This window comes from Leopardus geoffroyi, chromosome C1 (genome assembly GCF_018350155.1).
Source record: "Leopardus geoffroyi isolate Oge1 chromosome C1, O.geoffroyi_Oge1_pat1.0, whole genome shotgun sequence".
In the NCBI taxonomy this organism is placed as follows: domain Eukaryota; kingdom Metazoa; phylum Chordata; class Mammalia; order Carnivora; family Felidae; genus Leopardus; species Leopardus geoffroyi.
The window spans coordinates 111,638,431-111,653,083 of record NC_059328.1 but is presented as its reverse complement, the minus strand read 5'-3'; the positions used below and the strand labels follow the sequence as shown (position 1 = coordinate 111,653,083).

The following is a 14,653-nucleotide window of genomic DNA, read 5'->3' as shown; positions in this document are numbered from 1 at the left end:
AGAACAAAAGCTAGGGGTGCCTGGATAGCTCAGTCAGTTAAGTGTCAACCCTTGATTTCAGCTTAGGTATGATCTCAGGGTTCGTCAGTTCGAGTCCTGCATTAGGTTCCGCGCTGACAGCATGGAGCCTGCTTGGAATTTTCTCTCTCCTCTCTCTGCCCCTCCCTGGCATGTTGCACACTCTCTCTCTTTCAAAGTTATTTGTTTATTTATTGAAAGAGAGAGAGAAAGAGAATGCATGCACACAAGTGGGGGAGGAACAGAGAGAGAGGGTGACAGAGGATTTGAAGTGGGCTCTGCGTGGACAGCAGAGAGCCCAATGCAGGGCTTAAACTCAAGAACCATGAGATCATGACCTGAGCCGAAGGCAGACACTTAACCAACTGAGCCACACAGGCACTCCTCTCTCTTTCAAATAAATAAATAAACTTAAAAAAACAAAAACAAAAATAACAATGAGACACCGGGGTAGCTCAGTCAGTTAAACGTCCAACTCTTGATTTCAGCTTGGGCCATGGTCTCACGGTTTATGAGTTAGAGACTGAAGCTGGCTCTGCATAGACAGTGAGAAGCCTGCTTGGGATTCTCTGTCCCTCCCTCTTTCTGCCCCTCTCTTGTTCATGCTCTCTCTCTCTCTCAAAATAAATAAATAAACTTAAAAAAAAAAAAAAGAGCTAAAGATTTCCAACAAATAAAAATTGCAATTTATCACCAAAGGTTTCTCACCTTAATTGAGAAACTTCTAAAGGATATACTTCAAGAAAAAAGAAAGTGAGGAGCGCTTGCGTGGCCCCTCTGACCTCAACTCAGGTCATGATCTCATGGTTCCTGAGTTCAAGTCCTCCCTCCCTCCTTCTCTCCCTCTCTCCTCCTCTCTCTCTCTCTGCCCTCCCCCCACCCCTTGTGGGATTCACTCTCTCTCACTACCCCTCTGCCCCTCACTTACTTGCGCACTCCTGCTCTCAAAAAAAAAAAAAAAAAAAAAGAAGAAAAAGGAAAGTGATTCCAGGAGAACAAATGTTAGCAAAAACCTGGCAAACATGATAAACCTAAACAAATATTAATTGTATGAAACAAGATTAAAATGCTTAATTCGAGGGGCACCTGGGTGGTTCAGTTGGCTAAGCATCTGACTTCAGCTTTTAAATTAAAAAACGTTTTAAATAAACGTTAAAAAAAAATGCTTAATTCAAGGAACTGAAAAGAACAAGGTAGAGTTACAAAACTGAACAACTATAACAAAGGGAGTGATTAAAGTTATTCACCCATAGTGGCCTTCTTCTGGAAATATGTCCCTTTGACCATCTCCACCTCCAACCACCCACTTGATTACCTAATATCACCAAACTAGCACAGTGTGGTCCCACATCCCTCGCCATACTGATGGCCCAGAGGTAGGCAAGTGACCCAAGCAGAAGCAAACACAGACAATCTCTAGAAATTACAAATAGATAACCAAAAGCAAAGAGGAGGAATCAATAGGTACTGAGCTGTACTAATCAAGTGCTACGTGTCTTGCTGATGCCTACCTTTTATTTCTTCTCTATGTCTGAAAGGCTTCCTCTCTTTTTGCTACTTGACCAAACCACCTTTTAAGGACTTGGCTTAGGGGCATCTGGGTAGCTCAGTCCGTTGAGCGTCTGACTTTGTTCAGCTCAGGTCATGATCTCACAGTTTGTGGGTTCGAGCCCCACATCAGGCTCTGTGCTGACCGCTTGCTTAGAGCCTGGAGCCTGCTTCAGATTCTGTGTCTCCTTCTCTCTCTGTCCCTCCCTCGCTCACACCTTGTCTCACTCTGTTTCTCAAAAATAAATAAATGTAAAATTAAAAAAAAAAATTTTTTTAATTAAAAAAAAAGGACTTGGCTTAAGCCTTCCCCATTCCCCTCACCTGGTCATGAGGGTAACTGACAGAAGTAGAAAATAACTATCCACTGTGCACTGCCAGCGTGCTAAGGCATTTCACATACACTACCACTTAACCTTAATTACACTAGAATGACAGCACATACTGTCTCTCCACTCGCCATGACAAAGAATCACCTTTCTTAAAAGAGATTACCTCCTACACTAGCTTCCCATTCTATGTTTACATGTGTTCCCTGCAGGTAGACCACAGCATTCTCACATATTAGGAACCATGCCTTCTACTTTGTTCCTCTCATTATCCATCTCTCTTCCGTACGCTTCTCTCCTCCCCTTTCAAAATATGTACTCTTCCTTTCTCATTACTACTAATTACTACTATTAATAAAGCTACTATTTATAACAGCTTGCACTGTGCTTATACTCTGCTAAATGCTTTACAAACATTTTATTTAATCTTCAGAACACTCCCATATGGAAGATATTATCTCCCCATCTCAGAGAGGTGGGAAAAGCCTTGAATTTAAAGACATGCTCTCTCACAGAATGAACCTAGATCTATAAAATACCATTCTCATCACAATCACATCTGTAGTGCCTCACCCACCCCACGCTCACCTACTGTACCAGTCTGTACTGTCAACTTGATTGAGTTTAAACTACATTTCCCAGAATCCTCTTCCCATATGGTTCCAGGTTAGAGACAGCCAAAGGAGGAAATTACTCCGAAGATCAGGGTTAGATAGACAGGTGCAGTTGCCAGCAAATTCCATGTCTCTGCTCTCCCCTTGTGCATACAGCCTTTTCCTGATTGCACCTTGCTGACAAAACAGCAACCTCAGGGCTACCACCAAACGCTTGACTAGAAACCACAGGAGAGGCTATGCAGAGGCAACAGCTTTCCATAGACCTTCTACCAGCTCTACTGTGTGATTCTACTCCAGCAGCTAGGCATACCAGACTCCTCAGATTTATCTACAAACTTCGGCCCAAAGTACCACTGTTTCAGGAAGGATGATTACTGACTTTGATCTGCCAATTCCTCCTTACAGACTCTGATTTCTGAGTTTCTCCCACAACTGTAGAAGCTCTTACACCTTACATAAATTCCTTATCCCATATCACAGCACTTCTTCCCTAATTGAACCCTAACTAATGTAACTACTCAAGCCTCCTCCCAATCTAATGACCAATAAATCTCTGCAAACCTTCCTTCTGAGATCTTCCTGCAAAATCAAATCTAGGCCACTTGGTCCTTTCATAGCCTCCATTCAAGCCTTCTTTTATAGTTCTGCACAGCCTATCCTTGCTTCCAAACAGGCTGAAGTGTCCCTTATTCTAAAGAAACAGTATCTCCCTACTTGATCCTCCCGTTTCCAAAAAAGGAAGATTTAAGTGACAGAAAGCACTAGAGCGGGCATCAGATTAGCATGTCAATATTAATTTATTAACTAAGAACAAAGTAAGCTAAGAACACTTCGGGCACTTCCATGTTCTGTTTTGACATGTGAAGATGGAAGAACAAAAAACAAGGATATAGAAGGATTCTGAGAAGAAAAATATTTGCTGATGTGTGGTTTGTCCACTGCGAAATAGGGTAGCTTCATTTTTTTTAAGTTTATTTATTTTGAGGGGGTGGAGGTAGAGTGAATGGGGGAAGGGGAGAGAGACAGGAGGAGAGAGAGAATCTCAAGCAGGCACCATGCTCAGTATGGAGTCTAATGTGGGACTCGATCTCACGACTGCGAGATTATGACCCACACTGAAATCAAGAGTTGGACGCTTAACCCACTGAGCTACCCAGGTGCCCCAGAAGCTTCATTTTTTTATGTAATCATTTTGGGCTTATCCAAGCATATCCCTAAATTAAAATTTTCTAGTGGACATAAAAGAGTGCATGTACAATTTTTCCAATACCTTTCACCTTTTTCCAAAAAGATCTTCCCTCTCTTTTTGGCGAAAGTATTTCCAAAAACACATTCCACTAGTCTTGGTTCCTCATTCATAACATGAGAATAATTCAGTTCTGTTATTTTCTAGGGCTCAATGTTTACTGGATTTTATCACTATACTGTCCACAGATGATTCTGGTTTCTATCACATTATTCTGAAGTTACTCATTCACTCTTTCAACAAGCATTTTACTGAAAGCCTACATGTCAAGCACAATGCAAGGTATCTGGTTATGAAATACCTTTAAGAGATGTCATTCTAACAAATTAGTCACACTTAAACACAGCTATTTATCTTCCAAATGCTGCCCTATAACAAATATTCCCTGGACTACTGTCATCTCAATCCCCCAAGCAAGAAAACTTCCATTTCTTTTGAGTCTTTACTATATTCTGTTATGTTGTGGGTCTCACAGAATCACAGACTAGACAGGCTAGTCCTTAAGAAATCACCTGGGGCAACTTTTTCAAATTCAGAAATGTTGAAGTCCCTCTGTCACAGTCTATTTCTAATTAATGTCAGATTTAAGACTGAACTCAGGCTTTCCTACCTACCATCAATATTAAACAAACAGAATGGAATACAGTTTGTGGTACTCTCTTGAGGAAAACTCTAGGCAAGAAATCTCCCTGGCACATCCCTAAGTAAAACTCTCAACAGTAAGGAAGTATGCAACAGTTCATGGCTACGAGACATTAACTGCAATGCTGATTAATAACATGGATTACATGATCTCAGACCACATCACTAATCTACTCTTTCCCAAATCACGAGACCAATTTATATAAGCAGAGACATGGTGGTTTGGGGGTAAAGTCGTTAGAATGCGGTCATCTACTATTTACAGACTAGATGGTTAATATACCATCTCCCAAAGTAGATTTTTATCAACAGTAAGGCAGAGCTACTTCTACATCTTTTGTTTCCTTACAGTGTCTAAGCAACTCAGAAATTTTATATATAGTTTGACATACTGGTCATATTACACAATATTAGTAATTTTAAAAGGAATCAACAGGCTATGTTTAAATGCCTAAACTGATTTAGAATACATTAAAGCCATCACATAAATCATGACAATCTCTCCTTAAATTAAATCAGGGACATTAATCTCATTACCTTACTGTATTAAAACAAAAAACAAAAACATTTTGTCTTAAAACTCCACAAATACCATTAGAATGTACCAAGTCAAACCTAATTAGAATAATCACAAACTCATCAAATAATGAGAAATAAGCACTTTTATGTCAAATCTAAAATATGACTTGAAAACATTTAGAGATAGTAATAGCACAAAAACAATTACAAACTGACTTCTTTAGGCTATAGATCTGTTCCCAGTGGCTTATAAAGTATCGATTCACATTTTTCTCATTGGCTCCTATTAATTTTCAAAAATAATTTTCGGGTTGCCTGGGTGGCTCAGTTGGTTAAGTGTCCAACTTCGGCTTAAGCCATGATCTCGCGGCTTGTGAGTTCAAGCCCCACATCGGGCTCTGTGCTAACAGCTTGGTGCCTGGGACCTGCTTCGGATTCTGTGTCTCCTCCTCTCTGCCCCTCCCAAGCTCATGCTCTCTCTGTGTCTCTCAATAATAAATAAACATTAAAAAAAATTTTTTTTTAAATAATAATTTTCAAACAGTTTTCCACAGCATTGCTTTGGTCGTAGGGCTGTTCACAAATACTTGATGTTCTTCTTCTGGTATTTGGAAATACTGAACTTCCCCACCCTGTTCAATTTAGTTACAGCCATGAGACTTCCTCCGGCCAATACACATGGATAGAAGTGGTGAATATTTCTTCCAGGTAAAAGCTTTAAAAGTCTGAGTGTACTTTCACACATTCTATTTTCATTCTATCCTGGTGTGAGAGTATGATTTACAATAAACACATATCTGGTCTTTGTCCTCATTTCTGGCAAAGAGCTCAGAAAAACCAGGTGTCTTTTTTCTTTTTTTAATTAAAGTAAAGTTGACACAGAATGTTACCTTGGTTTCAGGTGTACAATATAGTGATTCAACAAGTTTACACTTTATGATACGCTCATCACAGGTGTAGCTAGGACAAGTAGGTGTCTTTTGTTATTCATAAGGAATCTCTTTAAGCCACACCTCAGTTTATGTTAATGGATGACTTTTGAAAAGCACTGATCGAGGGGAAGCTGGTTGCCCCCCCCCCCCCCCCCCCCCGGAACCATGTGATTAGAGGGTTGGGACTTTGAGCTCCTTCCCATGGCTTTTAGGGAGGGGAGAAGGGCTAGAGATTAAGCTCAACCACCAATGGCCAATTATTTAATCAGTCATGCCTAGGTAAGAAACCTCCATTTAAAACTCAAGAAGATGGGTCCTGGGGAGCTTCTGGGGTGGCAGACACCTGGAGGTGCTGGAAGAGTGGTACACTGGGAGAGAGCATGGAAACTCCACAGCCACTTCCTTTCCCCAAACCTTGCCCTATGTATCTCTTCCACCTACCTGTTCCTGGGTTATGTCCTTTTATAACAAACCAGTAATCTAGTAAGTAAAGTGTTTTCCAGAATTCTGGGAGTTGCTCTAGCAAATTAACTGAACCTAAAGATTCCCAAAGAATGGGAACCTCTGATTTACAGCCAATTGGTCTGAAGCACAGGCAACTACCTACCATGCCACTGAGCCTGAAGGGTGGACAGTCCCCTGGAACGGAGCTCTTAACCTGTGGGATATGACCTTATGTCTGGCTGCTATTACTAAATTGTTTAAGGTATGGAAATGCCTCCCACACATACATATTTGGTGATCAGAAGTGTCAAAAGTATTGAGTGTGAAGAGGTTCAGAATGAGCCTCCTTCAAATATGCCACTTTGGCTTATAGATTACTTTGAACTGAAGTCAATCAAGGTCCAAAAGACTCAGGAAGAGCTTTTTACCTCCCCTTTAACAGCCTAAAGAATTTAGATTGGGGTGAGGGGGAGGGTGCCCGGGTGGCTCAATCGCACTTAAGCATCAGACTTCAGCTCAAGTCATGATCTCAAGGCTCCAGAGTTCAAGCCCTGCATCGATCGATCGGGCTCTGTGCTGACAGCTCAGAGCCTGGAGCCTGCTTCAGATTCTGTGTCTCCCTCTCTCTCTGCTCCTCCCCTGCTCGCGCTCTCTCCCTCAAATATAAACATAGAAAAAAAAAAAAAAAGAATTTAGATAGGTCTGGTCTATCTGAACTACCACCAAAAATAACTACAAAGAATATGGGGTAAGCATGGTAAACTGGGTGGGGGAAGCTGACAGGGCCTGGAGATCAAATTTCTCAGTGTCCCACCTTCTCCACAAAACATGGCAAACATGTTTACCAAACATTTGTTCTTCCCATCTGCCCATAAACTGTCTTCCTCCCCTCCCTTTGAAGTCCCAAAAACCTATCCTTTCTCTGCTCAGGATGGCATATAAGCCTCAATTGCCAGTCTGCCTGTGGGTCTCCCATCCTTATGGGGCTTCTGTACATATATAATTAAATTTGTTTTTCTCCTGTTTATCAATCTTAAGTCAATCTACCAAATAACCAAGAAAGGTAAAGAAAAAATTTTCCTTCCCAGAAAGCACAATACAAAAGAAAAACCTAGAGTGTTTTTTTTCTTTTACCTATGGCAGCCAGTAATGTTCCAGATAATGACTGCTCCCAAGGGAGGTCCCAAAGTGGGATTCAAACTAAGAATGACAATGTTGAGCAGAAGCACGTCAACTGACCCTCAATGAACACATAGCATGAGCAAAAACTAAATCTTTGTTGTTTTAAGGCCCTGAGTTGGAGACTTATTGTTCATAGCCTATTCAGGATGATAGTCTAAAATTTAATTTTAAAAATCACACTAAAAATTCTCGTGTTCATTCTACTCAATTCAAGAATTGTTTTTTAATTTTTTTTTGTTTATTTTTGACAGAGAGAGAGAGAGAGAGAGAGAGAGACAGAGCATGAGCGGGGGAGGGGCAGAGAAAAGGGAGACACAGAATCTGAAACAGGCTCCAGGCTCTGAGCTGTCAGCACAGAGCCCGACGCGGGGCTCGAACTCACAGACTGCAAGATCATGACCTGAACCGAAGTTGGACACTCAACCGACTGAGCCACCCAGGCGCCCCATCATTTCAAGAAATTTTATCCCTTCTCTGACCAAGTACATTAAAATCACTCCTATCACTTCTCCTAAATATCAGAAAAATTAACATACTTCCCATACCATTTACTTAAAATAGGCCAGGTTATTCTCATTCCACTGAAAAGTGTATTTACTTCAAACACAGAAATCATTCAGGTTTCCCCAAATATTTATCAGAACTCTCTGATTTAATTCTCTACAATTACGAAGAATGAGAGGTAAGAATAATACCTATATTTGCGGGCACTTTTCAAAAATCATGTTGGCCCTACCCCCAGAAGATTCCAGCGCACACATTTCCAAGGAGAAGGCTTCATGTAAACAATGTGGAGGCAGAGAGAAGGCTAAGTAACTCTTGCTCTAAAAGAACCATTTAAAATCCCCATCTATACTATGTGACTATCAACAAGCCTCTTAATACCTCAGGGCCTCAATGTCCTAGCTCAAAACCAGGATACTATGGTCTACCACAGTCACGTAAAAGTAATGTATGTAAAGCTTCTGACATGTAACAAACACTCAAATATTACTTCTTCCTCCCAAGATATAATTAATGTGTGATATCCTCAACGCCAGAAGATATACCTTTATGAAACAAAAACAGAAAACTAAAGGAGAGATCTGGCTGAAATGCAAAACAAGGATAAGAGGAAAAAAAGAAATGGGAAAGACCAAGGATTACCAAGATAATAGGAAGTCAACTGCAGAATTAAAATATTCATGACATGAAAAATATTTTTTTTAAAACACAGTAGAGGGCAAAAGAGCAGAACCGCCAATGGGGCTATGGAGATCAAACACAAGCAGCTCTCCTGGAACACAAAGTAAAATAACAGAGATGAAAACATTAAAAGATGATGACAAATATGTAAGATGGAGAATGGAAATCTAAAAACTATACACATTGCCAAAGAACCATAATACAAAGAAAAACCAAAGGATAGATAAAAAAAAAGAATGAACTGAAATAAAATTGAGATATTATGACTCTTAGCTTTCAATCTACATTCGCTATTTGTTTAAATATCTACATAATACCTACATCCATAAACTCAGAAGGCAAGGTATCAATAATTTCTCTTATCTAACCTCCTTAACAAACCAACTTGGCAAATTAACCAACACTCCACTCTCCCTATAAAACCTTTTGATAAGGGGCGCCTGGGTGGCTCAGTCAAACATCCAACTCTTGGTTTCAGCTCAGGTCATGATCTCACAATGTGAGTTCGAGCCTCCATGTCGGGCTCTGTGCTGACAGTGCAGAACCTGCTTGGGATTTCTCTCTCTCTGACCCTCCCTGGCTTGCTCCCTCTGAAAATAAATAAATAAATAAATAAATAAATAAATAAATAAATAAAGCCTTCGGATAAAATGTTGAACATGCAATGTTAAATTTATCTTTTACCAAACCAGTACATTTCTGCACCCATTAATTTACCAAGAATCAAATGTGTTTACGCGCTCGTTATACAGTTTAAATATGATATAACCCAAAGAAATTGTGAATGTGAAAAGAAAACTGTTTCTATGAGAATGAAGTTGAGTGTTTAGAAAGATTCAAAGGCTAGTTTTAAAAAAAAAAGTGTTGTTAAAGTGGGCATAGGTGAACAAGCTGTAAGACTCGGAGAAATAACCATACAACTCCAGATGGATCACTTTTACTCAGGCTAGTTTACATCTCTGTGTTCAAAAAAAGAAAAAATTAAAGTAATAATGTGTCACTTAATTCCCCTTATATTAATTTTTTTAAAATTAAACTGACCACCACCAATCTTAATCACATTAAATAGAAGGGCTTCTATAACATCAAAATAGGCATAACCTAAGTGAACTATGGGAAATTTTTACAATACCTGACAATGTTTACTGAACACTTTTTATATGCGAAGCACTGTACTAAACATATTATTTCATTAAACCTAATGACAAACCAATGAGTTACATACTATTCTCACTATTTTACAGATAAGTGAAGCATAGATAGGATGAACAGCACAGCTGGGACTCCCATTCAGGTCTGACTCCCAAATATATACTCTTAACTGATTACTAATTTTTGCTTCCTTATCTTTTCTATATTTAATTTTTTCAATATATTATAATCACAATCAGTTTACCTGTAAAGTTTACCAATTTTGTTAACTTAGTTCAAGTACTACCTCCTCTTCAAGGCCTTCTGAAGTGCCTTCCCCATCCTGATACACAGTTGGGTCTCCATGAATGGTACTGATAGTACTCTGGTAAAGCAATTCCAATTTTCTGGTTGCCCTGATAAAGCAGAGAGGCAGCATGGTGCGATTCTTAAGAGCACAGATTGTGAAGTCAGACTACCTGCATTAAAGTTCCAGCTCCACCATGCACAAAAAGTGTGAATATGGGCAGTTACTTATTGTCTCTGTGGTTCAATTTCCTAATCTGTAATATGGGCATAATAATAACTACTTCCTTAGGTTGTTAATAGGGAATAAGTATCTTTAAAGTAGCACCTAAATCAGTGCATAGAATATAGAAATAGCTTAGGTTTGCTAAATAAACAATACCACAAAAGAGAACAAAGAAAACTCAACCAATAAATAAATAAAGAAGAAACATTCTGTAAATGATCAGCGATTTGGTAGGCACCACCTTTTAAGAATCTTAGGACACTGAAAAAGGAGGTCCCTTCTGTCAATTCTCTTTCAATAAATATTTGGCTCCAGGCATGGTGCTGGGTGCCCCAAAATCAACACAACACTGCCTCTGTTCTTGAAGAGCTAACTTCCCAGTGGAGGACACAGACATAATTCTAGAGCAATGTGGTGAGTATGATGGTAGACAGAGGCAGGTGCAGTGGGCTTGAGAAGCATTCTGAAGTAGTAGTGATGAGGGGACCTAATCTGGGAATTATCCAAAGAATACCGATAAAATCATATCTTAAACAATTATTTTACTTTGTCATTATTAATTACTGAAGTCCACACAAATTACTAACTGCACAAATGGGAAAAATTACCTTTAGAAATAACTCCCGAAGTTTATAAACCACATAGTGCTTATAAAATTTACACCACTATGAATCTCAAACAAAACACTCTTGAGCACTTATAAGAAAGGCAATGTGCTAGTTAGAGGAAGGACTCCCAAAGATTCTACCTGTTAGTTGGGAAGACAAAGTGTAACAAACAAACAAACAAACAAAATTAAGCAATAATCTAAGGGTTAAGTAACTATAAAGACAACAAGATATGTTACAAAGCAAATATATGATTAACCACCTTAAAAAAATGCAGTCAACAAATGTTCCCAATAAATCCCAGAGATATACAAAGCAAAAAAACCATAAAATTATACAGCCACATTTCTTTTTTTTTTTTTTTTTTTTTAAATGTTTATTTGTTTTTGAGAGAGAGCGGGGCAGGGGCAGAGAGAGAGAGAGAGGAAAACAGAATCCGAAGCAGGCTCTGGGCGGTCAGCACAAAGCCCCATGTGGGGCTCAAACCCACAAACTGTGAGACCATGACCTGAGCTGAAGTCGGACACTAAACCCAGCCACCCAGGCGCCCCCAGCCACATTTCTTATAAAAGTATATGTGTGTCTAGATACAGAGATATACCTCACGCAACACCTTGAGAATAAGGGAAAGGATTCTTTATTTCCATATATAGTTCATCCTACGTGTGGAAAAACTTCACATAAACTGTTTAATGAATAAAATCATACTTTTAACGAGAAAATGTGTTACTTAAGTAAATCCTATTATGAAACCTTCTTTAAAACAATAACCTAAAAATAAATAAACCAATAGCCCACTAAATGTCAATTAGTTGGGAATTAAATTCAATTTCATATTACATATACTAGATTTATTTCTACCTGGCTTAATTAAAATGAGGTTCACCTCTAAATGTAACCAACACTCCTTATTATCAGAAATTACAGTATTCATAAAGTAAGTCATAGAAATGTAATATACAGCATAGAGAGTACAGCCAATAATATAACTTTGTAAGGCGACAGATGGTAACTAGACTTATTGTGGGGATCATTCTGTAATGTATAAAAATATCAAATAACTATGGTATACACCTAAAACTAATAGGATACTATGTCAATTATACTTCAATTAAAAAAACAGAAATTCACAAATGTTTACTAACTTGATCATTATGAAATGAGAACAGTGAGTGAAGTTTAAAAAAAACATATAATTCTATTATAATTCTTGAACTTCACATAGTGGTAGTATTAGGACTAGAATTTAGATCTTCTGACACTTAATCCAGTGCTCCTTGCATTACACCATAAAAATAGACAGTTTTCGGGGCGCCTGGGTGGCTCAGTCGGTTGAGCTTCCGACTTCGGCCCAGGTCACGATCTCACCGTCTGTGAGTTCGAGCCCCGCGTCAGGCTCTGTGCTGACAGCTCAGAGCCTAGAGCCTGCTTTGGATTCTGTGTCTCCCTCTCTCTGCCCCTCCCCCACTCATGCTCTGTCTCTCTCTGTCTCAAAAATAAAATAAAACATTTAAAAAAAAATTTTTTTTTAAAATAGTTTTCTCAAAATGTTTTTTTAAATATTTTTCAATGTTCTATTTTTGAGAGAGACAGAGAGAAAGACAGAGCAAGAGCAGGGGAGGGATAGAGAGAGAGAGGAGACACAGAATCCAAAGCAGACTTGAGGCTGTGAGCTGTCAGCCCAGAGCCTGACGCGGGGCTCGAACTCAAAAACCATGAGACCATGACCTGAGCCGAAGTCAGATGCCCGACTGAGCCATCCAGGCACCCCTCAAAATGTTTTTTAATAAATCCATTCTTCCTTTATTATATTTCTGCTTACTTCTGTGCAACAAATATTGGCTAAGAAAAGCTAAAACACAGACTGCTAACTGCAGTGGGGAAAATAGATAGACCTTACCTTCACCCCCATAACCAAGTGATCAAACTCAGCATCACAAATGATGGGACCTGACAACATATGACCTGATGGGAAGCAATATACAGTACACAGCATCACTGAGGGGTTATTCTTGCCCAAAATATTTAATTTTAAACTAATCAAGCCTTTAAACCTAGCTTACAGTTAACTAATACAGGTAAACTGAATACACTAAATGACACCATAAGAGGGGGGGAAAATCAGACAAAATGTGACTCATTTTATAAGACAACTGGCTTGATCTCTTTTTAAAAAGCAACCTCATTTTAAAAGGGAGAGGTGAGACTGTTCTAGATTCGAAGAGCTCAAAGAGACTTAACAACCAAATGCAGTGAATAAACCTTGATAGGATCTTGGTTTGGTGTGGCTAGGTGTAAAACACCATAAAAGACCAGTCAATATAAATAGATTTAAGTTTGGATGATGTTAGATTACATTAAGGAACTACCAATAAGAAACTATCAACTAATTATTGATTAGAAAATATGAACTAAAAAAAGTGACAGTAATAGTATTTTGGCTATGTAAGGAAATGTCCATCTTTCGAAATGTATGCTGACATATTTAGGGGGAAAGTGCCATAATGTTTACAGCTTAGTTTCAAATGGCTGAGCCAAAAATAATACACACATATTTATAGATAAAGCAAATACAGCAAGATGTCAACAAATATTGAATCTAAAGGGTCATGGTATGGATGTTCACGATTAGCAATTTCTCATATGCTTGAAACTTTCATAATAAAAAGTTGGGGGAGTGTGTTGAGGAGCCCGGTGAACTCCAATTCTAGAAGGGGAGAAAAGATCAACCTGAAATCAAAGCTGTGGCAACTGTCAAGAATCAAACATGACTGCAGTTTAATACAGCAACTATTAAATAGTTTACTGCTTTGGTAGCAGTAAGGTGAACTAAAAATGAAAGATTCATCTAAACCACTGCTTAAAAGATTGAGTACATAATGTAATCCAATTTTTAAAAATAAGCCTTTAACAACTAGTCTTTCAAAAGAGACACATGGATATCACAGCTAGATAACGATTCTATAATGATCTCATACTCAACATAATTCAACAGGACTCAACATAGTTTATATTTTAACCAAACAACAATTCAATCTATGAACCAACCACTGTCAACTCTATAATTTAACTTTTTCTCTACAGACAATACAAAATCATTCAACTACAAATTTTTTCAAACTGAAAATACACTGGATAAAATTACAGAGTACTGTAATTGGGCATCAGTACATTTCTCAAACATTCGCAACTGTGCATGAAGCTTCAACTGCTCAAAGGAATTTATCAATATTTGCTCTGTAAAGAGAAACGTAAAGGCTCTTTTCTTATTCACCAACCATAATCAAAGAAATAATACAAGCCAATGCTAAAATGAGAATTTTTAGTTTATAAACATTGATCAGTCACCACATACAAAGGAAAGGGGGGAAAAATCACACCATTACAAGTTTCTATGATATTCTACACACTGAATTTTGACACTCAACTCAGAAATATTGCATAAGACTGCACCAATTACTAAGTATGTTCAGCCATTGCCACATAATTCAGCAACAAGTTTTGCAATAAGGAAATCTCAAGCTAATAACCCAAGTGCGAGTTCCCCGTATTTGTCAAGAACAAACTGCACAAGTAACATTGTAACTTTTCAAGAAACATGCAGTGTTACCAATTATTCTTCTTTTTTTAATTATCATCTTCTAATATGTATCAAATAGTCTTCACTATATTTCCTCTTAAGAGTGAAATTTGTTTTCTGTTCAATCCTACCGCAAAAAA

General features: G+C 38.4%; 1 protein-coding gene across 1 annotated transcript in view; it reads right to left on the bottom strand.

The window, feature by feature from the left end:
• The window catches only part of MAP3K2 (mitogen-activated protein kinase kinase kinase 2), a 104,105-nt gene that overhangs the window by 88,231 nt on the left and 1,221 nt on the right, over positions 1–14,653 (bottom strand). The window lies entirely within an intron of this gene.